General features: G+C 42.8%; 1 protein-coding gene across 5 annotated transcripts in view; it reads right to left on the reverse strand.

Moving 5' to 3' along the window:
* Positions 1-23,995, reverse strand: part of SPATS2 (spermatogenesis associated serine rich 2) — a 131,306-nt gene that overhangs the window by 85,340 nt on the left and 21,971 nt on the right. For 3 of the 5 annotated variants that reach the window (XM_055128049.1, XM_055128053.1, XM_055128052.1), the window contains exon 2: positions 379-469. The exons of the other annotated variants lie outside the window; for them this stretch is intronic. The gene's annotated coding sequence lies outside the window, so the exon portion shown is untranslated. The remainder of the gene's footprint in view (positions 1-378; positions 470-23,995) is intronic. 5 annotated transcript variants of the gene reach the window in all.

Raw genomic sequence — 23,995 nt, forward strand, 5'->3', positions numbered from 1 at the left:
CTTTTACCAGTCCTGATCTCCCTGACACTCACCTCCCCACCAGCACCCCCATTTTGGTGAGCTCCAGGAGAAAAGAAAAGAAAGGAGCAAAGAGGGAAGCTCCATTGCCTCTGTCAGCAGAGCCAGTCATAAGTAGAAGGCGGGGAGACCAGACTTCTGAAAACAAGCAGCCTCCTTTAACCAGTCACCCACTTTCCACAATTTTCTACTCACTTTTCCAGCCAAAACCTCTCATCCCAGCCTAAAAGTACGGGGGGACAATAAGTCTATCATCTTCTTAGTTTACTAGCACCTGAATTGAACTCTCTCATTTCAGCATGAAACTAATAATAACAACAACAATAATAACTTAAAAATAACATTAAAGAAACAACTTACATTCAGATTCAATTTCTCTTTGATGGCCAGTATGTGCTAGGAAAGCTTAGTAAGTAATTTCATGCACATTTTATTTACTTTTCACAACAACCTGTGAAGTAAAAAGAAACATACTTAAAATTTTCACTTTTTTTTTTTTAACTTTTTGGGTCACACCCGGCATTGCTCAGGGGTTACTCCTGGCTCTGCGGTCAGAAATTACTCCTGGCGGTGCTCAGGGGACCATATGGGATGCCGGGAATCAAACCCAGGTTGGCCGCATGCAAGGCAAATGTGCTATCGCTCTGGCCCCACAAAATCTTCATCTCTTAACACTTTTATTGAAAGATAAAAGTAAGAACAGCAATGGAGATATGAAATGAGTGCGGTCAGACCAAATGCCCCCGACTGTTTCAGGAATGGACAGAGGAGAGGAAGAAAGCAGGAACACTTGAGGACTTCAGAGGAAGAAGTAAGAAAACTTCCACTTACTACTACAATGCGCAGGCCACAGCTCCTGCCTCTTATAAAAATTACAAATGATCACCTTTAATATTTAGTGTTTATTTAATGAAGAAGTTCAGATTGGGAGAATTTCCCAAGATTGAAAAGATGCTGTGTTATGGTGATTCAAACCCAGGTCTTTAAGATTACAAATTTTATTTCTTTCCAATCTACAAACTATCAATTCAAAATCATAACTGTAAGGCAGTTAATATGAGTCAAAGTAAAAGTTCATGAAGCACCAATATCAGGTGGCAAAAAATTGGAGCTGATAATGCCAATTTCATTCTCTTTGGGTTCAACTACATTGGTAGGAAAATAGTTAACACCAGGAAGTTGTTAAAATTATAACTAGTTAATATACATTTTAGGAACTAAAATAGAGGGTGGAATTACTCAGTGGCACAACACTTGCCTTGCGTGTGTGAGGCCCTGAGTTCAATCCCAGGCACTGCAAAACAAATAAATTTCATAATACGGCAAAAAAAAAAAAAAGCCAGAAAGAGAATAGGCGTCATGGCATTTGCCTCACATACAGTCAATCTGGGTTCAATTTCCAGTACCACACGGCCCTCCACACATTGAGGGTGCAGCCCAGAATCCCCTCTCCTCTGCCAATAGCACAGCCAGGGGGGTCTGGCTGATGGACCCAAGTGGCATGCTACTGAGCACTGCTTGGGAAGACCACCCAATTAGGCATCCAGCGATGTTACTCCTGGTTCTGAACTCAGGAATTACCCGTGGCAGTGTTTGGGGTACCATATGAGATGCTGGAGATTGAACCTGGGTTGGCTGCATACAAGGCAAGAGTCCTACTGTTAATACTATCACTCTGGCTCCTCTTGCCAATTTTTTAATCTGCTGACAATGTAGCACTGTAGCACTGTCATCCCGTTGTTCATCGATTTGCTCAAGCAGGCACCAGTAATGTCTCCATTGTGAGATTTGTTGCTACTGTATTATCAAAAAAAGTTTAATTATGGGGCTGGAGCAATAGCACAGCAGGTAGGGCGTTTGCCTTGCAGGCAGCCGACCCAGATTCGATTCCCCCCCATCCCATATGGCCCCCCAAGCACTGCCAGGAGTGATTCCTGAGTGCAGAGCCAGGAGTAACCCCAATAAGAAAAAAAAAAAAAGAGTTTAATGCAAAAATTCAGGGAAGGAAATACTCCTTTACACTCATATGTATAAGGAAAGACAGACAATATTTATGTCTGGTCTTTTCCAGTTCTGATATTTGCTTCTTTATTCACTTTATTTATTTACTTATTTATTTTTTAGATTTTTCTGGGGGATCCATACCCAGCAGTGCTCAGGGCTTACTTCTGGCTTTGTGGAGGGCCATATGCGGTGTCGGGAAGGATATCTATGTATCTGTATAGATATGTGTGTGCATACCCATGTGTGTATATATATTCTCACAGATATGTATTGATATATATATTCTCATCTATATGTACTGATATACATATATTCGGATATATGTGTATCAATACATATATGTATTCTCCATATATATGTATCTATATATAGATGTAAAGATACATAAATGTATCTCTATATCCTTATATAGAGATACATTTATCTAGATACATATATCTATATAGATATATAGAGATGCATTTATGTATCTTTACATCTATAGATACATATATGTATCTCTACATCTATATATAGATACATATATATGGAGAATACATATATGTGTATCAATACATATATAAGAATATGTATATCGATACATATAGATGAGAATATGTGTCAATACATATATATGAGAATATATACACACTATATAGATACATGTATGTATATAGGTATGTAGATAGATGTAGATGTATATAGATATCTACATATCTCTCTCTCTCTATATATATATATACTGTAGCACTGTAGCACTCTCTTCCCTTTGTTCATAGGTTTGTTCAAGCGGGCACCAGTAACATCTCCATTGTGAGACTTGTTGTTATCTATATACACACACATATCGATGCAGATATGTGCATGGCAGTGCTAGACCAGACCCTGTTTTTATTTTATTTTTGTATGTCTATTTTGAGGTCACACCAGTGGTACTCAGGGGCTACTACTGGCTTAGGGGTCGCTCCTGGCAGAGCTAGGGGGACCACACCATGCCAGGGAAAAGCCAGGGCTCCTGCATTTAAAGCATGTATTCTAACTCCTTAACCTATCTCTCTGGTTCTAAAGCAATTTTTTTTTCCATGAGGGAATTTTGGGTCACACCAGAAGTATTTAGGGTATGACCCAGTGGCTCAGTGCTCTGGGGTCACTCCTGGCAGTACTCAGGATACATGAAGCAAATGGGGCTGGCTATGCAAGGCTATTCCCTCAACCTCTATACTATCTCTCTGGCACACCTGGTTCTGAAATTCTAAAACTCTAAGACGCATAGTCAATGTTGAGGTTTTTCTTAAACGAGGCCGTGATACACAAAAGAATTCTTAAAAATGACATTTCCACCTGCTTTTTCTTCCTAAATCACAGTAAACACACCACTACCTAATGAATAGAAACTTCAAGGAAACTGCAATAGGACAGTGGTTAAGGCACTGCTGATCTGGGTTCAATCTCCAGCACCACATAGGGTCCCCAGAGCACCATCAGGAATTCCTGAGCAAAGAAGCCAAGAGTAATCTCTGAGAACTGCCCAATGTGGCTCAAGTCCTCCCCCCATACAGGGAAAAAAAAAAAAAGAAGAAACACTTCATTGTTTCAGAAATCTACAGAATCTTTTCTTTTTTTCTGGTGTTTTGGCTTTTTGGATCACACCCAGCAATGCTCAGGTTCTACTCCTAGGTCTACACTCTGGAATTACTTCCTGGGGGAACATGTGGGGCATCAGGGATCAGCGATGGAACCCAGCTCTGCCGTATGCAAGGCAAATGCCCTACCAGCTGTACTATTGCTCCTACAGAATCTTTTGTCTGAAAAAAATGTGTCCTTTTGTTCTGTTTGTTTTTGTTTTTGTTTTTAACAACCTAATGTTGTTCAGGGCTGACACTCCCAGTAGTGTGTGTGTGGTGGGGGGGGACAGGGACAGGGACACGACCAGTATGTGGACTCAAACCTAGGCTCCTACACATAAAGCAAGCACTCCAGAACAGTGAAATAGCCAATAAGAGACTAAGTGTATAAATGTACTGTACTTCTTGAACTAATAACTTACATTTGACTAATCTTTCCTTTCTTCCTTTTTTTTTTTCTTTTTGGCTTTCTGGGCCACTTACAGTGGTGCAAAGGTTCCGTGCCTGGGGGTTGCTACTAGGGGCATGAAGGGGACCATGCAGTACAGTGACTCAAACATGCAAAGCACGGCAAATACTTTTTCTGATCCTAGACAATTTATTACCAGTCAACATCTACACAAATATTAAATGTCTGTTGTTTCAACATGAGTTTCTTTGACATGTTAAAATGCAAAGCAACTAGGTATGTTAAGCGAACAATGTCTCAAATATACAAGCCACCTCAAACACACACACAGCTTAAAAAAGCTCACACTAGGGGCCCAGGGATGAGTCAGCAGTAGAATTAGTTCCTCTCCAAGCATTAGGCTATTGAGGCTGTGAGTTCAATCCCTAGTACTGTCTCACACACCAAGTGCAAACACAGAAGTTCTATTATTTGGGATTCCCCTTTGGCACCACAACTGTGTTTATGCATTTCAAGGGTACAATCCCCAGTGAACACCACAACTAAATGTATGAATAATACAGCCAAATATGACACCCCCCCATCATCAAACAACAAAAGGGGGTGGACTAATTAAAAGAAGCCCAAGACTGGATGTGAGGGCGATCTAGCTGCGACATCTGTCACCCCATTGATTGTAAGGTTGATTTGGCTGATCTGGCTGGGCTAGGCGGGTGTCCCCTTTCTCCCTTACCACTCCATGTGCATCCCTCCCGAAGCTGCACGCTAGGTCAAAGAGAACAGGCTTCCCTGAAGAAAGAGGGGGTCTTTGGTTGAGGGTATACGAGTAGATGCACTCACCTGCTAGAACAAGCTCTCAAGAAGCCCATGCCAAAAATCTGTACACAGATAAACATTAAAACAGCAAACTATTTGGGCTGGAGTGATAGCACAGCAGGTAGGGCATTTGCCTTGCACGTGGCCCACCTGGGTTCGATTCCCTGCATCCCATATGGTCCCCTGAGCACCGCCAGGGGTAATTCCTGAGTGCAGAGCCAGGAGTGAGCCCTGTGCATTGCCAGGTGTGACCCAAAAAGCACAATAAAATAAAACAAAACAGCAAACTATTTTTAAATTCACTAATGGGAGAGGGCATACAAATGCTCAAATTTGGCTTTTTTAGACCCTAAGTAAAAAATATATTCTTTTTGTAAAAAAAGGTCTTAAGAACCAGAGCGATAGTACAGGCGCATAGGGCGTTTGCACACAGCCAACCCAGGTTCGATCCCCAGTATCCCATATGGTCACCCAAGCCTGGAGTACAGAGCCAGAAGTAACCCCGGAGCTTCGCTGGGTGTGACACAAAAAGCTTAAAAAAAAAAAAAAAAGGCCTTAATACTATCAAAATTAGAACTAACTCTATTTGTTGTTTTTTGTTGTTGTTTTTGGGCCACAACCAGAGGTACTGAAGTGCCATTCCTTGCTCTGCATTCAAAAATTACGCTTGGTGATGCTCCAGGGACAATATGGGATGCTGGGGATCGAACCTGCATCCATCATATGTAAGGCAGGCACCCCATCCACTGTACTATCACCCTGGCCCCTATTCTAAACAATGCTAATCTCTGTGGAATACCAGTTTCACAAAGTAGACTTTTTCCTCACTAAGAATCAAACCCTGGGGGCCGACCCGGGTTCGATTCCCAGCATCCCATATGGTCCTCTGAGCACCGCCAGGAGTAACCCCTGTGCATTGCCAGGTGTGACCCAAAAAGCAAAAGAAAAAGAAAAAAAAATCAAACCCTGACACTCTGAAGAAAGAATAAAATTATATTGCACCAAAATTTGTATACTCAGCATGCATAAAGGTCCATCTAAACCATTCCCATGCTTATAACATGCCAAAAAAATACTGCTTCAGCAAGTAATTATTTTGTCCAAAAATGAGCAGAGCAGTGTGGAGTGGAAATAATTTGCTGTCATGTCATTCATAAATCTTATGACATTCTAATCCTTCAAATGAATGCATATTCATGCAGCATATCAAGCAATGAATATTGTAAAAGTTTACAACGAGTAGAAATTAATTAATGCTATCAAATTTAAAAGTATCAAGGGCAGGACAGAAAGTACAGCAGAGAAGGTGTTTGTATGGCACCTTCTCTGTATGTTTGTATGCTTGTATGGCAGGTTGAATCCTCGGCAACTCATATGGTTCTCTAAACCTGCTAGAAATGATCACTGAGCATAGAGCCAGGTTATGTAAGCCCTAAGCACCATGAGGTGTGGCTCAAAAACAAAAACAAAAAAAGAACAAAAAGAAAATGAGGAAGAGGCCGAGGAGATAGATAGACAGGGGTTAAGGCTAATGCCTTAAGAGGACACATACTTAAATTGTTTTAAATTGCTATTTAACAATTATAGCCTCGATTTCCTCATTTATTACATGAGGAAATGTAATCCCCTTTACTATGGATATATTTAGATGATTCAAAGGAAATAGTATATTGAGAGCACTTTATAAACTATGAAATAATTTTTGAGGTAGGCATTAAGGGCCCTGCCTACTGTATTATATCTCCAGCTCCATGTTTCCAGGCTTTTTGTTAGAGACCATTCTTTTTTTTTTTTCCATACTTTTTTTTATTAGTTTATTTTTAATTAGAGAGTCATCGTGAGGGTACAGTTACTGATCCATACATCTTTGTGCTCATGTTTCCCCCATACAAAGTTCGATAACCCATCCCTTCACCAGTGCCCATTCTCCACCACCAGTAAACCCAACATCCCTCCCCGCCTCCCCAGTCCCGTCTCCCCCCACCCCACCCTGCCACTATGGCAGGGAATTCCCCTTTGTTCTCTCTCTCTGATTAGGTGTTGTGGCTTGCAATAAAGGTGTTGAGTGGCCATTGTGTTCAGTCTCTAGTCTGTATTCGGCCTGCATCACCCTTCCCCCACATGACCTCCAACCACATAAAAAAAACTTTTTAAGGTTGTGCCGGTGCTGGCTCTCTGAGGTTGCGCAGGGCTGGCTCTCTGAGGTTACTCAGGTGCTGGTTCTCGGAGGTTGCACAGGTGCTGGCTGTTAGAGACCATTCTTGCTAGTGTGTATCTGTTTTGTTTTGTTTTTCACTCCAGCTAGGACTGATCCCTGAGCACATATTGTGGTGCTGGGGATCAAACCCAGGTCAGCCACATGCAAGGCAAACACCCTGGTTTACTACTGCTTCAGCCCTGAATATATATTATTTTATGATTGTATATTCATAAAATACAGAATCACTCACATACAATGACACACAAATTACATACTCACCTACCCCATGCATTTTTGTGTGTGTGCTCAAAGTTCTTTAATAATACTTCATGAGCCCTGGATTTTCTTTTTTTGGGGGTGGGAGGCATATCACAGCTGACAGTGTTCAGGGATCACACCTGTCAGTACTGCAGAGGGTGGTGGTAGGGTATATGGTACTGAGATTCAAACCACTGCCACAAACACAGCTGCCTGAAAGGCAAATACCTTATCCAAACACCTGTACTAGTGCTCTGGCCCTGAATATTTTTTCCTTTTCTTTTCTTTTTTAAGACATCATGTTTTATAGTGCTGTTAATGACAGAGTTTCATACATAAATCATTCCAGCACCACACCCTTCACCAGTATCAGCTTTCGTTAATCACTGTCCCAGTGTCCCTCCTCCAAAAAAATCTTTTAATTTCACAGCTCTCTCATGCTTGAAACTTTAAGGATCGGGGATGAGCAGCGGGCATATCAGGCTTTACTTAGGGGTTACTTCTGTGCACATGGTTTTGTGCACATGGTTCACTCCTGGCCTTACTTGGGGAACCATACGTGTTGCAGAAGATAGAACTGAGGTTGCCTGTGTGCAAGGCAGATGACTTACCTGCTGTACTCCAGTGTGACCCAAGACAAAAAGAAAAAAATCTCAACAAAAGAACATCAGGGTAGATCTGAGCACTCCTACCCTCCTTGCGCTTTGGGCTGTAATTAGAGCTTTTCACTTCCCTAAAAGCTGCTGCAACAGAGTTTGGCTTTGAATGCAGCAGGCCCACTTTTGGTTTCAAAGCTGTCAACAAACACTTAAAATAGAGCTGAGGCAAACTACAATCCACTGAAAAACTCAACTTATTGACAGTTTTGTAAACAAAAACTATCAGAATATATCAGGCCTGAATATATGCATAAGAGACCATATGGCATAAAAGGCCTAAAACAATCTCACACAGGGCTGTTCTGTGAACCCTCCACTGCCCTCCCATGAGCGCCAACACCACTGGGGAGCTGGTAGGAAAACGGCAGGTGGGTGAAGAACAAAGACTCTGACAAATACACAGAGACTGTCTGAAAGCGCAGATGGCATTCAACACCAGGAATGGACAGGGAGATACAATGAAAAACAGAAAATGGGAAGTTAGTGACAGACTGCATCATTACTAATATCACCCATACTTGGACCTATGAAAAAGAATTAAAACTTCCATGCTTTTGAACATGAATTAGTTTCAAGGAGGAACAGCTCAGTTCAATGAGTAAATTACCATATTGCTTTTATTTTCATTACTCTATCAGTGTAAGCGCGCAGCCACATTTGACCTCTTATTGCCTAGTTCTCCCTCTCGGAGAACCTGGCAAGCTACCAAGAGGATACTGCCCGCACTGCAGAGCCTGGCAAGCTCACCTTGGCATATTCGATATGCCAAAAACAGTAACAATGGTGGGTCTCATTCCCCTGACCTTGAAAGAGCCTCCAAGGTGGCACCATTGAGAAGGACGAGTAAAGAAAGACTGTTAAAATCTCAGGGCTAGGACAAATGGAGACGTTACTGGCGCCCACTCAAGCAAATCGATAGACAAGGGGATGACAGTGATACAGTGATACAGTGATACTGTATCAGTATATTACAGATATTTTACATGCAACTACTTTACAGTGCTGTTTAATCACGATTTTATAAAAGTGTTTGTGGTTATTGTGTTTGTTTTTTTTTTAAGTCTATGGTCAGAGCAGGTAGGGCACTTGCCTTGCATGTAGCCAACTCAGCTTCAATCCCTGGCACCATATATGTTCCCTAGACCCACGGGCTAAGATTCCAGAGTCAGGAGTAAGTCCTGAGCATCAACAGGAGTAAGCCCTGAACAGTCCACCCCACCAAAATGGAAATCTGAAATATTTATGATCTGACCCTTGATAGGAAAAGATAGTTGATCCTTGGCTAAAAAGAAAACAAGGAGGAGGAAGAGGAGGAGGAGGAGGCCACACAAAGATAGTACAGCAGATAAGGCACTTGCCTTGTACATGACTGACCAAGATTCGATCCCTGAATGCCAGATGATCCCCCAAGCCCGCCAGGAGTGATCCCTGAGTACAGAGCCAGGGGTAAGGCATAAGCATTGCCAGGTGTGGCTCATAAACAAAAATAAAAACAGGGGCTGGAGCAATAGCACAGCGGGTAGAGCGTTTGCCTTGCACGCGGACGACCCAGGTTCGATTCCCAGCATCCCATATGGTCCCCTGAGCACCGCCAGGAGTAACTTCTTTTTTTTTTTTTTAAATTTTATTTTATTATTATTATTTTGCTTTTTGGGTCCCACCCAGCGATGCTCAGGGGTTACTCCTGGCTCTGCACTCAGGAATTACTCCTGGTGGTGCTTGGGGGACCATATGGGATGCCGGGGATCGAACCCGGGTCGGCTGCGTGCAAGGCAAACGCCCTACCCACTGTGCTATTGCTCCGGCCCCCCGCCAGGAGTAACTTCTGAGTGCAAAGCCAGGAGGTAATCCCTGTGCATTGCCGGGTGTGACCCAAAAAGAAAAAATATAAATAAATAAATAAATAAATAAATAAATAAATAAATAAATAAATAAATAAATACTGAAGAGGGCTGAGGAGATAGCACAATGATTAAGGCTTATTCCTTAAATGTAACCAACCTGGTTCAACCCAGCATTGCCAGGTGCTTCCCTGAAGAAACCTGAGCACAACCAGCATGGCCCAGGGAATCCTTGCAATGAAAGTAGTGTCACATCTTTGAGCTGCTCAGTGAACTGCCAGTACCAGTGGCCGAACCACCAGGAGGGCACCCTCATCTGAGTGAGTACCTTCTAGGAGACCCTCCTCACGCCCCAAAAAAGTGAAAAAGGGAAAAAATAAAACCAAGTTAATGTTATTAGAATCTAAGGAAAGGAGAATCTTATTAGATAATGGTGGAAAGTTTGGCAAAACTGTCGCCTCTAGTTAAGTGCAAAATAAAACATAGTAAAATGATGAATCAAGGTAAAAGATTTCCAGGCATAATGTCCAAAAATTGTAAATGGTTGCTTTTAGCTACATATCACAATGTAGAGGTAGTAGAGAGATGAGAAACAGAAGGGGTTGGAAAGACAGTACAGCAGCTTGAAGGACCAGAGTCCATCCCCAGCACTGCCTATGGGGCGCCAAGAGTGGCAGGGAGGGGAAAGGAGAGGAGAGATCAAACAATTTTCAAGCGGAATAGGGAAATGAAAGTCCTTTAGATTCAAAAATAAAAGTGTTTCTTATTCCCAGTCTCAGCATTTAGCACATTTCTCAAATTAAGAAATGCTCCGGGCTAGAGAGATAGTACAAAGGGTAAGATGCTTGCCTGGCAGGCTGCCAACCCCAATCTGATCCCTGGCACCACATATGGTCCCCCAAGCACTGCCAAAAGTAATCCCTGAGCACAAAGCCAGAAGTAAGCCCTGAGCACAGTGAGGTGTGTCTGAAACCCAAGTAAATTTGCTCCCTGAGCAAATACCAAATCCAAGTCCAAGACAGTGTCATAGAAAACGAGCCTAAAGAGTCAATCTTGAGGCTGGAGTGATAGCACAGCAGGTAGGGCGTTTGGCTTTCTGAATGCATAACAACCAAGTTAATTCATGATCAACCTGTCATGAATCTGAGGTGAAGCAGTGCTCACCAGCATGACTTCTCTCAGGTGAAAAGGGGTCGCCAGGGGCCAGAGCAATAGTACAGTGAGTAAGGCACCTGTGTGCAACTGACCCAGGTCTGATCCAGGCACTCCATATGGTCTCCCAAGCCCATTAGGGAGCACCTGCGCACCACTAGGTGTGACCCAAACACAAATTAAAAAAAAGGGGGGGGGAGGTAGAGTGGGTGGTCATGAGTAGTAGAAAATTTAAGCAGCCCACAATTGGGTATTTCTCAACTGATCATCCAGGTTGTGAAACTGGAATACAAAGCCATTCATTTAAAAAAAAAAAGGGGGGGGTATTCATGGACGTTTGTTGTTCCATATGAATTTCAGGATTGCTTGATCCATTTCTTTGAAGAATTTCATGGGTATCCTTACAGGGATTGCACTGAATCTGCATAATGCTTTGGGGAGTATTGCCACTCTGACAATGTTGATTCTCCCTATCCATGAGCAGGAGATATGTTTCCATTTCCTCATGTCCTCTTTCGTCTCGTGGAGTAGCCTTTTATAGTTTTCTTTGTAGAGGTCCTTTACCTCCTTAGTTAAGCTGATTCTGAAGTACTTCTTTTCTGGGGCATGACTGTGAATGGGATTGCTTTTTTCATGCTGCTTTCTTCTCATTATTTGCATATAGGAAGGCCATAGACTTTTGGGTATTGATTTTATAGCCTGCGACTTTACTGTACAAGTCTATTGGGTTTCTAGGATTTTCTTGGTAGAGGCTTTAGGATTCTCTAGGTATAGTAATCATATCATCTGCGAACAGTGAGAGCTTGATTTCTTCCTTTCCTATCTGGATGCCCTTAATATCTTTTTCTTGACTAACTGCTATTGCAAATACTTCCAGTTCTATATTGAACAGAAATGGTGAGAGTGGGCATCCTTGTCTTGTCCCTGATCTTAAAGGAAAGGCTCTTAAGTTTTTCCCCGTTGAGAATAACGCTTGCCATAGATTTGTGGTAGATGGCTTTGACTATCTTGAGGAAAGTTCCTTCAAAACCCATTTTGATGAGAGTTTTCATCATAAACAGGTGTTGGATTTTGTCAAATGCTTTCTCTGCATCTATTGATATGATCATATGGCTTTTATCTTTACTTTTTGTTGATATGATGGATTACATTGATTGATTTCCAAATGTTAAACCATCCTTGCATCCACGGGATGAATCCCACTTGGTCATGGTGAATGATCTTTTTGATGAGTTGCTGGATTCTATTTGCTAATATTTTGTTGAGGATCGATGCATCCATTTTCATCAGAGATACTGGCCTACAGTTTTCTTTGTTAGTGATGTCTTTGTTTGCTTTTGGTATTAGGGAGATATGTGCCTCATAGAAACTGTTTGGGAGAGTTCCTGTTTCTTCAATTTCCTGGAAAAGCTTGAGAAGAACTGGCAACAGGTCTTCTTTAAATGTGTGGAAGAATTCGATAGTGAATCCATCTGGACCTGGGTTTTTATTTTTGGGCATCAACCTCCCCAACCTCAAACTCTACTACAAAGCTGTAACAATTAAAACAGCATGGTACTGGAACAAAGGCAGAGCCACAGACCAATGGAACAGGGTGGAACATCCCTACTACACAACCCCAAATGTGTGATCATCTAATCTTTGATAAGGGAGCAAGAAATGTGAAGTGGACCAAGGAAAGCCTTTTTAACAAATGGTGCTAGCATAACTGGACAACCACAAGCAAAAGAATGGGTTTAGACCTCAACCTAACACCATGCACAAAAAGTCAGATCAAAATGGATTAAAGACCTCAAGATCAGACCACAATCCATAAGGTACATTGAAGACAAGGTGAGCAAAACCCTCCATAATATTGAAGCTAAAGGTATCTTCAAAGATGACACATCACTGACCAAGCAGAAACAGAGATAAACAAATGGGACTATATTGATGCTTCTGTACCACAAAAGATACAGTGACCAGAATACAAAGACAATCTATAGAACGGGAAAAAATATTCACCCAATATCCATCTGATAAGGAGTTGATATCAAGGGTATATAAGGCACTAGTTGAACTCTACAAGAAGGAAACATCCAACCCCATCAGAAAATGGGGTGAAGAAATGAACAGAAACTTTCTCAAGGAAGAAATACAAACGGCCAAAAGGCACATGAAAAAATGTTCTTCATCACTAATCATCAGGAAGATGCAGATCAAAACAACTATGAGATACCACCTCACACCACAGAGACTGGCATACATCCAAAAGAACAAAAGCAACCAGTGTTGGCGTGGATCTGGGGAGAAAGGGACCCTCCTACACTGCTGATGGGAATGCCGACTGGTTCAGCCCTTTCGGAAAACAATATGGATGCTTCTCAAAAAATTAGAAATTGAGCTCCCATTTGACCCAGCAATACCACTTCTGGGAATATATCCCAGAGAGGCAAAAGAGTATTGTCAAAATGACATCTGCACTTGCATGTTCATCGCAGCACTGTTTACAATAGCTCAGAATCTCAGAATCTGGAAAAAATCTGAGTGCCCACAAACAGATGACTCGTTAAAGAAACTTTGGTACATCTACACAATGGAATACTATGCAGCTGTTAGAAAAGATGAAGTCATGAATTTTGCATATAAGTGGATTAACATGAAAAGTATCATGTTGGGGCTGGAGCAATAGCACAGCAGGTAGGGCGTTTGCCTTGCACGCGGCCGACCCGGGTTCGAATCCCAGCATCCCATATGGTCCCCTGAGCACCGCCAGGGGTAATTCCTGAGTGCATGAGCCAGGAATGACCCCTGTGCATTGCCGGGTGTGACCCAAAAAAGCAAAAAAAAGAAAAAAGAAAAAGAAAAGTATCATGTTAAGTGAAATGAGTCAGAAAGAGAGGCAGGCATAGAAAGATTGCACTCATCTGTGGAATATAAAGTAACAGAATGGGAGACTAACACCCAAAAATAGTGGAGATTATTGCTCCACGGCTTGGAAGCCGGCCTCACATGCTGGGGGAAAAGGCAGTTCAGAGAGAGAGAGAGGAACACCAAGTAAAGTGTAGTTGGAGGACCCGCTCGGGATGGGAGATGTGTGCTGAAAGTAGACTATAGATAGAACACAATGGCCACTCAATAACTCTATTGCAAACCACAACACCCAAAAGGAGAGAGAGAACAAAAGGGAATGCCCTGCCACAGAGCTGGGGTGGGGGCTATTGGGTGGGGGGTGGGAGGGAGACTGGGATTGTCAGTGGTAGAGAATGGGCACTGGTGAAGGGATGGGTACTCGAGCATTGTATGACTGAAACACAAACACAAAAATATGTAAATCTGTAATTGTACCTCACAGTAAAAAGTGGGGGAGGGGACATTGGAGCGATTACACAGCATTTTGTAATGTATAATGTGTAATGTGATTACACAGATTTTGCCATTTTTTTCAGGTACCTTCAGTTTATAATATTAAGTATTTTATGTTGTTGTCATTTGGGTTAGTATCTCCCGAATTGGTTATTTCTTTACAGCTTTTGTGAGCCAAGATCTTTAAGATTTTTACAAGCCTTGCTTGTTTTGAAAGGCTCTAAAGAAATAACAACTTGGTTTTTTTTTGTTTTATTTTTGTCCTTTGATTTATAACTGACAGTGCTCAGGATGCTTGGGGGTACCATGTGGTGCTGGGGATCAAACCTATGCTTCCCTCATATAAGGCATGCCCTTAACCCTTGCATCTCTCTAGCCCACAAGATTGGCTTTTTTTGTTTGTTTGCTTTTTTGGCCACACCAGTGATGCACAGGGATTACTCCTGGCTCATGCACTCAGAAATTACTCCTGGTGTTGCTCAGGGGACCATGTGGAATGCTGGGAATAGAACCTGGATCACCCAGTACAAGGCAAATGCCCTACCCGCTGTGTAATCGCTCCAACGTCCCCTCTTACACTCCCCCACCCTTCACCCTAAAGCAAGCCTTACACCCCTATGCAAAAGGTGCCCTCCTTGTATTGGTAAGAAAGAAGCCTTCTCATCTCCCAACAAGCAGTCAGGAAAGAAGACCTGACAATATACCTCACTTGACTACATTTAGCTCAAATTCCTTCCCTACCACCTTCTTTCACCACTGTAAACTTATAAGCATTTGAGAGTTTCTGTTTCTTAAGCATTTCTGGGTTTTGGTTGCTATTTTTTTTGTATCTGTTTTCGGGTCATACATGGTGATACTGGGGTACTAGCTTTCTGGCCCCCAACATTTCTGTTTCTTAAAATATCTGTTTCTTGGAGCCAAAGCAACAGTGGGTAGGGCGTTTACCTTGCACAAAAACTGACCCAGGTTCGATCCTTGGCATCCCATATGGCTGCCTGAGCACCGACAGGAATAATTTCTTTTTCCCTCCTCCCTTCTTGCTTCCTTCCCTTCTGTGCTCAAGGGTTACTCCTGGTTCTGCATTCAAGAATTATTCCTGGTGGTGCTCAGGGTGACCATATGGGATGCTGGGGATCGCATCCAGTCTCATGCAAGGAAAATGTCATACAGGCAATACTATCGCTCCTGCACCCTACCAGGAATAATTTCTGAGCCTGGAGAAAGGAGTAACCTCTGAAAGCCATTGGATATGGCACAAAAACAAAACAAAGAGATCTGTTTCTTAAGCATTTTAATTTCCTCATTTCTACATCACATAAAACTTGCATGGAACAGGGCCAGAGAGATAGTACAGTGGGTAGGCTACTTTGCATATGTCTGTCCCTGGTTAGTCCGTGGCAACCTATATGATGTCAAAAACCTGCCAGGAGTGATCCCTGAGCTCAGAGGAAAGAGTAAACCTTGAGCACTGTCACATGTAGATAGAAAGAAAAAATCAAAAAGGCACTTGCCTGCATGTGATCACCCTCTGTTCGATTCCCAGCACCACATATGGTCGGTCCACTGATTCTAGTTAGGAGTGATCCCTGAGCACCATGAGCACCACCAGTATGGCCCAAAAGCCAAAAACAAAATAAAATTGTATATACTGAAATAGGACGACAGTTTGGGGGTGTAGGTACACTAGGCAATGCGTTCTCAGGAAATAGTAAAACCAAGATGTAATTTAAAAACATCTCTGTTACTAGCACTAAAGCAGCCAAAAGGAACAGAGAAATGGTACAGAGAGAAGGGCATTTGCCTTGCACATAGCTGAATCCAGGGTTGATCCCAGCACGACATGTGGTCCCCCAGGTCCACCAGGAGTGATCCCTGAGCACAGAGTCAGGAGTAAGCCCTGAGTACAGCCAGGTGTGACCCCTGAATACAAAATAATAAAGTAGTCAAAAAGCATTAAGGCCAGACCTACTTTGTGAATACAGGAACTGAGACTCCATTTAGGGATCGCTTCCCTTTGGAGAAGCCTATGTTCTCTTTTCTTCCTCAGAGAATAACTTTTACTGCACTGTTCATCATCTCCTGAAATTCTTTACAAACCTGGGTAGAAATTAGGACTGATTTTTTTTCATGCGAAGGTCAATACCTTGCTCTAGCCAGAATTCCATGACTGATGACAGAGATTATTTCCCACACAGGCAGAACAAGTCTGACTCAGATGCAGTTTGACAATGGTGTGGAGCTGCACCATGCAGGTGCTCAAAAAAAGACTCTCGTCAGTCCTAAAGTTCCCTGAGCACTCTCACAGTGCGTGGTCAGAGAGTAAAGTAACAGATTGCTACCCCTCTTCTCCCCACTTCACATAAATCGCCTATGATGATACAAAATATGAACTTGGGCGGGGGGAGGGGAGGAGAGGGGGAGAAATGCACACCTAACAGTGCTTGGTAGGAACTACTCTCTTGGTGCTTAGGGATTACTCTGGGCAGTGCTCAGGGAGCAATGTGGTACTGGGGGTCAAACCTGAGGCTCCCATATACTACACTTTTTTTCCCCCTCTTTTTTTGCCTTTTGGGTTACACCCGGCAATGCTCAAGGGTTACTCCTGGCTCGGCACTCAGGAATTACTCCTGGCAGTGCTTGGGGGACAATATGGGATGCCAGAGATTGAACCCAGGTCAGCCTCATGCAAAGAAAACACTCTACCCATTGTACTATCACTCTGGCCCCAACACTCTACATTTCTTCTAAGACATATGAAACATTTTAAAGTCACCTGACTTTAGGAAACTAAGACAGTATCATCCACAAGCATATCATCTACCTCCAGAACTGAAACTGACAATTCATTACTCAATTAAATTTTCACTTAATTTTCAAGTAACTGCACCAATCAAAACTCAATTGACTTGTAACTAATTTATATAGTGAGTTGTTAATCAAAACTTGATGGTTTACATAGCTGATCAGCCTTATCTTTTGTTTGTATTTTTCCCTCCTCCGTTTCTAAGGCATACCCAGCTTTGCTCATCAAACACTGAATAAACTTTGTTGTTGTTTTTGAGCCACAATCAACATTACTCAGAAGATCATGAGGTGCAGGGGATTAAACTTGGACATTCCCTCATTCAAAGCATGCACTGCATCAGTCCATTCTTCCCCAGATTTGATTAAACATTTTTATTCTGCTTTAGCCTTCTGGTACAACCTGTCTGTATTCATCCCCTTACTCTTGCCTTTATCTGTCTACTTTTCAGATCTAGGCAGTGACCTAAGAGGGTCAAGCAAAGCTTTTTCTTCCCCTGTAAGGGGCCAAAGAGTACAGTGGGCAGGTGCTTGCCTTGGACAAGGGTGATGAGGGTTTAATCCCCAGCAACCCACATGTCCCCATCCCCACCAGCCCTGAGCACTACCAGGTATGGCCCAGAAACAAACAAACAAAAAAGTCTACGGTAGAGAATGGCTTATAACAGCATTTAAAGTGTGGACTTGGAGGGCTGAAGAGAGCAGAGCAGGCAGGACGCTTGCCTTGCATGTGGCCTGCCTGGGTTTGATTCACCACAGGATCTCAATGGGCAGGAAAAGGTTGAAAACATTGTTACATAGATCATATTATTCTGGAAAAGGGAGGATAATTCAAAAGGCAAAATCTAAAGCAGTGGAGGATGCTTCAATGCAGTCAGAGTCCTAATTGTAACCAACAAAGGTCCAGCCACTGCTGCCCCAGGGCCAATCAAAGAGAGGCAGAGTAATGGGCAAAAAGATCTGTGGCAGATCAGACTGAAAGGTGGTGGCCTATTGTCTTTAAAGCAGCTATCCTGTCTAGATAAAGAGAATAAGGACTCATATTTCTGTTGTTGTTGTTGTTGTTGTTGTTGTTGTTTTCTTATTCAGGAAGGGTGAGCTCCAGACCACAGTGGAGGGAACACCGTAAACAATTAACATCCACTGTAGGATGGTCCTGGACCATCTTTCTACAAACCTAAACATAGTAAGGGTTAAGGATAAACTAAAGACAAAGTGTCCTCTTTAGGCTTTGGGGCAAGGATACTAGTCCTTGTCTCTATCTGATCTATGGTCCAATTTCATGAACACAAAACTGGTGCTATGTGCCTGGCTGAATTTTCAAACTGTTGATAACCAGTGACTACTGTGTCCTTTACATTTCTCTTTATTTTTGAACAGAAGTGTCAACAATGGTTATCTTATTTATATCCATTCTCTGTTAGCATATGCATACTATGTGTGTGTGCTGTGCATATGGGGAAGATATTATCTCTCTAATCACAGTAAAAGCAATGGTACTCAAGAGACTATACCCAAGGAGCCTTATATAAATATTTTTATCTGCAGGTGGATCTGATTAGAAGCCTAAAGTCCCATGCTATCCCAGCAAGACATCTGGGGTCTGAAAGGAGGTAAGTGTACTTTAAGTGTGAAAGGAATGTAAATAATTTCTGGCCAGAGGGAAGGTGGGTGGCTCTGAACTATGTTTATTCTCCTTTCAGCAAGAGATAGTCTAATTCCCTTCTCTTTGAATGTGGTCTGGCCTAAGTGATTCATTTATAATGAATAAAATGCAGTATTAATGACACTGATCCTGCAAGAATTTTGATCATAAAACACAATACTGCTCCCTTCTGGCGCTCTAACTTAGAACAAGACACTTTTACAGCTTGAAGGACTGAGGGACTGGAGAAACAGAGTCCCAGGCTTGTTGGTAGAGAGTTCATTTCTCTCCTCCCAGCGTAGTCCGATCTCTCCCCTTACAGCACAATCGATCTCTCCCCTTAAAGCACAATCGTAGTCGTAGTTTTGGTTGTAGTCCCAGTCATCATAGTTCCATCACCCTATGGACCTCAATCTCCTCTATTTTCATATTTTCTTCCTGGCCTCATCATACTCTCATAGTCCTCTGTTTCCAGTCATCGTAGTCCTCTAGTCCACCTTCTAGTCCTAAGGGCCAAAGTCCCAAAGTCTTGAAGTCTCATTTCTCATTCTTCCATCTTTTCTCCTTACAGCATACTTATGTAGGAATCATGCAGGGTGGGGACACAAACAGGTGGGGTTGAACACTGTCATAACAACAAACAGGGGTAAAGCTCCTCCTTCATGGGAAGTTCTAGGAGATTAATTCAAGGACAAAATCTCATCTGAGGGTTCAGCACTCCAGATTACTAGGAGACCCACTCCAGCGCGGATTCCATCCAGGGTGTATTGCTTTCTCCTTTCCTCAGCTAGCAATCCATTTAAACAACCATAGTAAATTTGTTTCTTATGCCAAAAACAGTAAAAATAAGTCTCACAATGTGAGATGTTACTGGTGCCCACTCGAGCAAATCAGTGAGCAACGGGATGAAAGTGACAGTGACTATCTCTAGTCAATTTTTATGAACACAGTAAGAGATATATTAAGCTGAAAGACTGGCTCTTCCTGGAGACATCTCGCTTTATATTCCAGACCACAGTCCTCGGGCCAGGTTAGTCTTTCCCAACCCCAGCAGGGTCCTTATTCAGTTATTTTTTTTTTTTGGGTCATGACAATTTGCTCACGACCACGCTCTTAAGTTATTAAGTTATTAACCATGCTCTTAAGTTATTATACTTATGGTACTTAGCTTGTCCCCCTTTCAATGCCAGGGTAGGTTTGTTTGATTTTTTTTTTTTTTTTTTTTTTTTGCTTTTTGGGTCACACCCGGCAATGCACAGAGGTTACTCCTGGCTCTGCACTCAGGAATCACCCCTGGCAGTGCTCAGGGGACCATATGGGATGCTGGGAATCGAACCCAGGTCGGCCGCGTGCAAGGCAAACGCCCTACCCACTGTGCTATTGCTCCAGCCTCAATGCCAGGGTAGTTTACTGCTTGCCCTGGCTCCATCCAGTTTGTTAGGAGCCTGCTTTTGGAGTGCTAGGAACTAAGGGCAACTGAGGCTTAAGTCAAGTAAATATGAATGCCCAGGAGTAAATATTATTTTGGAGTCAAACTCCCATGTTACAAAGCATAGCATGAACTGTTTCCCTGTGTCTATAAAAAAAAAAAAAAAGCACATTGCTAAATAAACCATGCAAATGACATAAAGGAAAGAGAAAAGCAATATAGAATTATTAGCACCCGACTGGGTGTACCTCAGGGACACTGTTGTGGGAGTGGCTCAAATAAACCTGAAGCTGCTGTGGGAAGAGCAAGGACAATCCTATGTTATCCAACAACAAACCACATATCTTTATACTCACATCATTCCTTCTTTCTCTCCCCAGCTTAAAAAAATGTTTTGACAAAAAAATTAAATATTTTTGTGATTTATTTAACATGTATAAAATGTGACTAGTCTACTACCAGTCTAACATTTTGTTTTGTTTTGGGGCCTTGGTAGTACTCAGGAGACCATGTGGTGCTAGAGAACCAGAACTTCTGCATGTTTTGCATACTTGAGCCATCTCTCCAGTGCTATACCAGTGTAGAATTAAATACTACTTAAAAACCTTTTCTATATAAAACCTAGACTCCACGAAAGGCTATTTTCACTCGGGGCACCCCATGGGGAGTGCACCCATGGGGGGCGGGGGCGGGTGAGAACCCCGTCCCCCACCCCCTGCCCCCAGCCCAAAGGACCCAGCCCCAAGCCACATTCACTACCCAACTGCCATCACACTCCAGGCCACTTTCCCGCTTTCCCAACACCCCAGCCGATACTCCAGCCAAGCCTCGCGCATGAATGAAGTCCCATAGATCCCAGATAATGTAGAACTTTGTGATCTTGGACTCTGGACTCAACAGGACTGGAAGCAGAGATCCTCTGCCTGCTATCCCCCAATCTCATGTGACCCAGGGATCACACCCATAAGCCACACCCTGCCCCCTGCCGCACCAGATAATCTCCTCATCAGCCACCCTTCAGATCTCAATGGTTGCTCCTCCCCAGATGGCTGCTCCTCCCCAGGCGGGAGTATAAAATGAGGCCCCCATATCCATGCCACCGGACTCGGTGCCAGGCTGTTGTCACTCAAGATGCCCCAGAGGGGGGCGGGTGAGAACCCCCCCTGGCCCAAGGGACCCAGTTCCAAAGCCAACCTCCACTACCCAACTGCCCCCACATGACACATTATAAGACACTTCCTACCCATTTTCCATAATTACCACACCATATTTGATGGCGTTCAGACAGTAGGCAACAAATCATATATATAGAGTAATATATACACACGTCTCCGGAGAGTCCGGCAAGCAACTGAGTATCCTGCCCACATGGGCAGAGCCTGGCAAGCTACCTGTAGCGTATTCGATATGCCAAAAACAGTAATAATAGGTCTCGTTCCCCTGACCTAAAAGAGCCTCCAAACGTTGGGAAAGATGAGTATGGAGAGGCTGCTAAAATCTCAGGGCTGGGAGGAATAGAGACTGTTACTGGTGCCCGCTCAAGTAAATCGACAAACAGGATGACAATGATATAGTGATACAGTGATAAAACCCTTTCACACACACACAAACACATATACGCAAGCATATACAGAAACAAAGCTTTGTTGTGTATTATTTTTCAGGTTTGTACGCATTATTTCATTTACTTTACAAATACTTTTTAAGTGATTATGCAATTTCAGTCCAGTAGTCACTACATCCTCTGCAAGTATAACAAGATTTTTCTTGGGCAGGATATCTGGGAATCAAATATCCAGACTTCACGAATACAAAGGAAGTGTTCTACCACGAAATTATATCCCCAGATGAATAAGAATAATTTTTAGTGCTTTAAAACGTAGTAATGGGGAAAAAATATAGATATGGGAGCAATGGAGATAGTACAGCAGGTAGGTACTTACCTTACACATGGGCCACCCAGGTTCCATTCCATCTCATATCGTTCCTCAAGCCCCAGAAGGAGTGATTCCTGAACTCAGAACCAGGAATAACCCCTGAACATCACTTGGTGTGGCCCAAAATTTGTAAAAATAAGAATAAGGTAAAATGTAGTTATGGACTGCAGAAATAGTACACCGAGTAAAGCACTTGCCTTACATGCATCTGACCAAGGTTTAATTCCTGGCCCCAAGAAAAGTGAGCACAGAGCCAGAAGTAACCCCTAAGCATAGCCAGTGTCCCTTCAAGTTTTAGTAACAAAAATAAATATTTTTCTTTATATTTTGAGGGTGGGGAATGGTTGAGGCCACACGTATCATGCTCAGGGCTTACTTCTGGGCTCTACTCAGGGATCACATCTGGCTAAATTCTGATTACCATATGTGGGGCCAGGAATCAAAATGGGGTGAGCACATGCAAGGCAAGTGCTTTAATCTCTCTGACCTATCTCTCCAGCCCAAATAATTCACATTTTAAGACAATCAATTAAAAGTGTTTTAATAGATCACTAGCAGTGAGTTCTAGCTCATAGAAGTAAAAAACAGAATTCCATGTTCACAGATTATAAAGTCAATTTTTGCTGGGCCAAAGCAGTTGATAGGGTGCCTGGCTTGCACACGCCCAACCAAAGTTCAAAACCTGGCACTATATATGGTCCCCTATGTAGTCCCCTAAGCCTTATCAGGAGTGATCCCTGAGCTCAGAGCTAGGAGTAAGCCCTGAATACCACTGGGTGTGGCCCAAAAACAAAACAAAACAAACTTCTGTAGAGCTACTAAAACATCTAAGCCAAGAACTAATTGGCCCCAGCAGAATGGAAGATGGTGCTTGGAAAGAAACAGCAAGGAGGTCTAAGGACAAGATCTTACTCAGGAAATGTTATTAACTTTCCCCAGTGTATGAGCATTTAGAACTAGACATGAGCATTTAATCCTCTATAGTGTATCTTAACACTTCTCCATCTGTGGTCCCCTTACCCCATTAATAAAATCTTCACCTGAGGCCCCCTTGTAGTATCCTATGGGCTGGATGGCCCAGAGTTGAAAAACACTGCTCTATGTCACTAAATAACTAAAACATCCTATATTATTTAGCAGCCATTTAATTAACCTTTTCTTCACTCTTTCCTAGACTGTCAAATGATTGTGTTTTTAGCAAGTGCTGAGAAGAAAATTCAAATTAAATCATAATTCTTTTTTTTTTTTTTTTGCTTTTTGGGTCACACCTGGCGATGCACAGGGGCTATTCCTGGCTCTGCACTCAGGAATTTCCCCCGGCGGTGCTCAGGGGACCATATGGGATGCTGGGATTCGAACCTGGGTTGGCCGCGTGCAAGGCAGACGCCCTACCCGCTGTGCTATCGCTCCAGCCCCTTAAATCATAATTCACTTGAGAAGACATTTAAAAAAATAAAATGTGTTGGGGGGCTGGAGCGATAGTACAACGGGTAGGGCGTTTGCCTTGCGCACAGCTGACCCGGGTTCGACTCCCAGCATCCCATATGGTCCCCCAGCACCACCAGGAATAATTTCTGAGTGCAAAGCCAGGAGTAACCCCTCTGCACCACAGGGCGTAATCCAAAAAAGCAAATAAATAAATAAATAAATAAAATGTGTTGCTTTAGATATAATTCCTTATATGTTGAGTGATACATATGCCCAACTGTGTAATTAAAAGGAAAGAGCTGGCCAGTGTGCAAATGTCTAGTTAAGATTTGTAACATGACGGGGCTGGAGTGATAGCACAGTGGTAGGGCATTTGCCTTGCACGCGGCCGACCTGGGTTCGATTCCCAGCATCCCATATGGTCCCCTGAGCAATGCCAGGGGTGATT

The sequence above is a fragment of the Sorex araneus genome, chromosome 2, assembly GCF_027595985.1.
Source record: "Sorex araneus isolate mSorAra2 chromosome 2, mSorAra2.pri, whole genome shotgun sequence".
Lineage (NCBI taxonomy): Eukaryota > Metazoa > Chordata > Mammalia > Eulipotyphla > Soricidae > Sorex > Sorex araneus.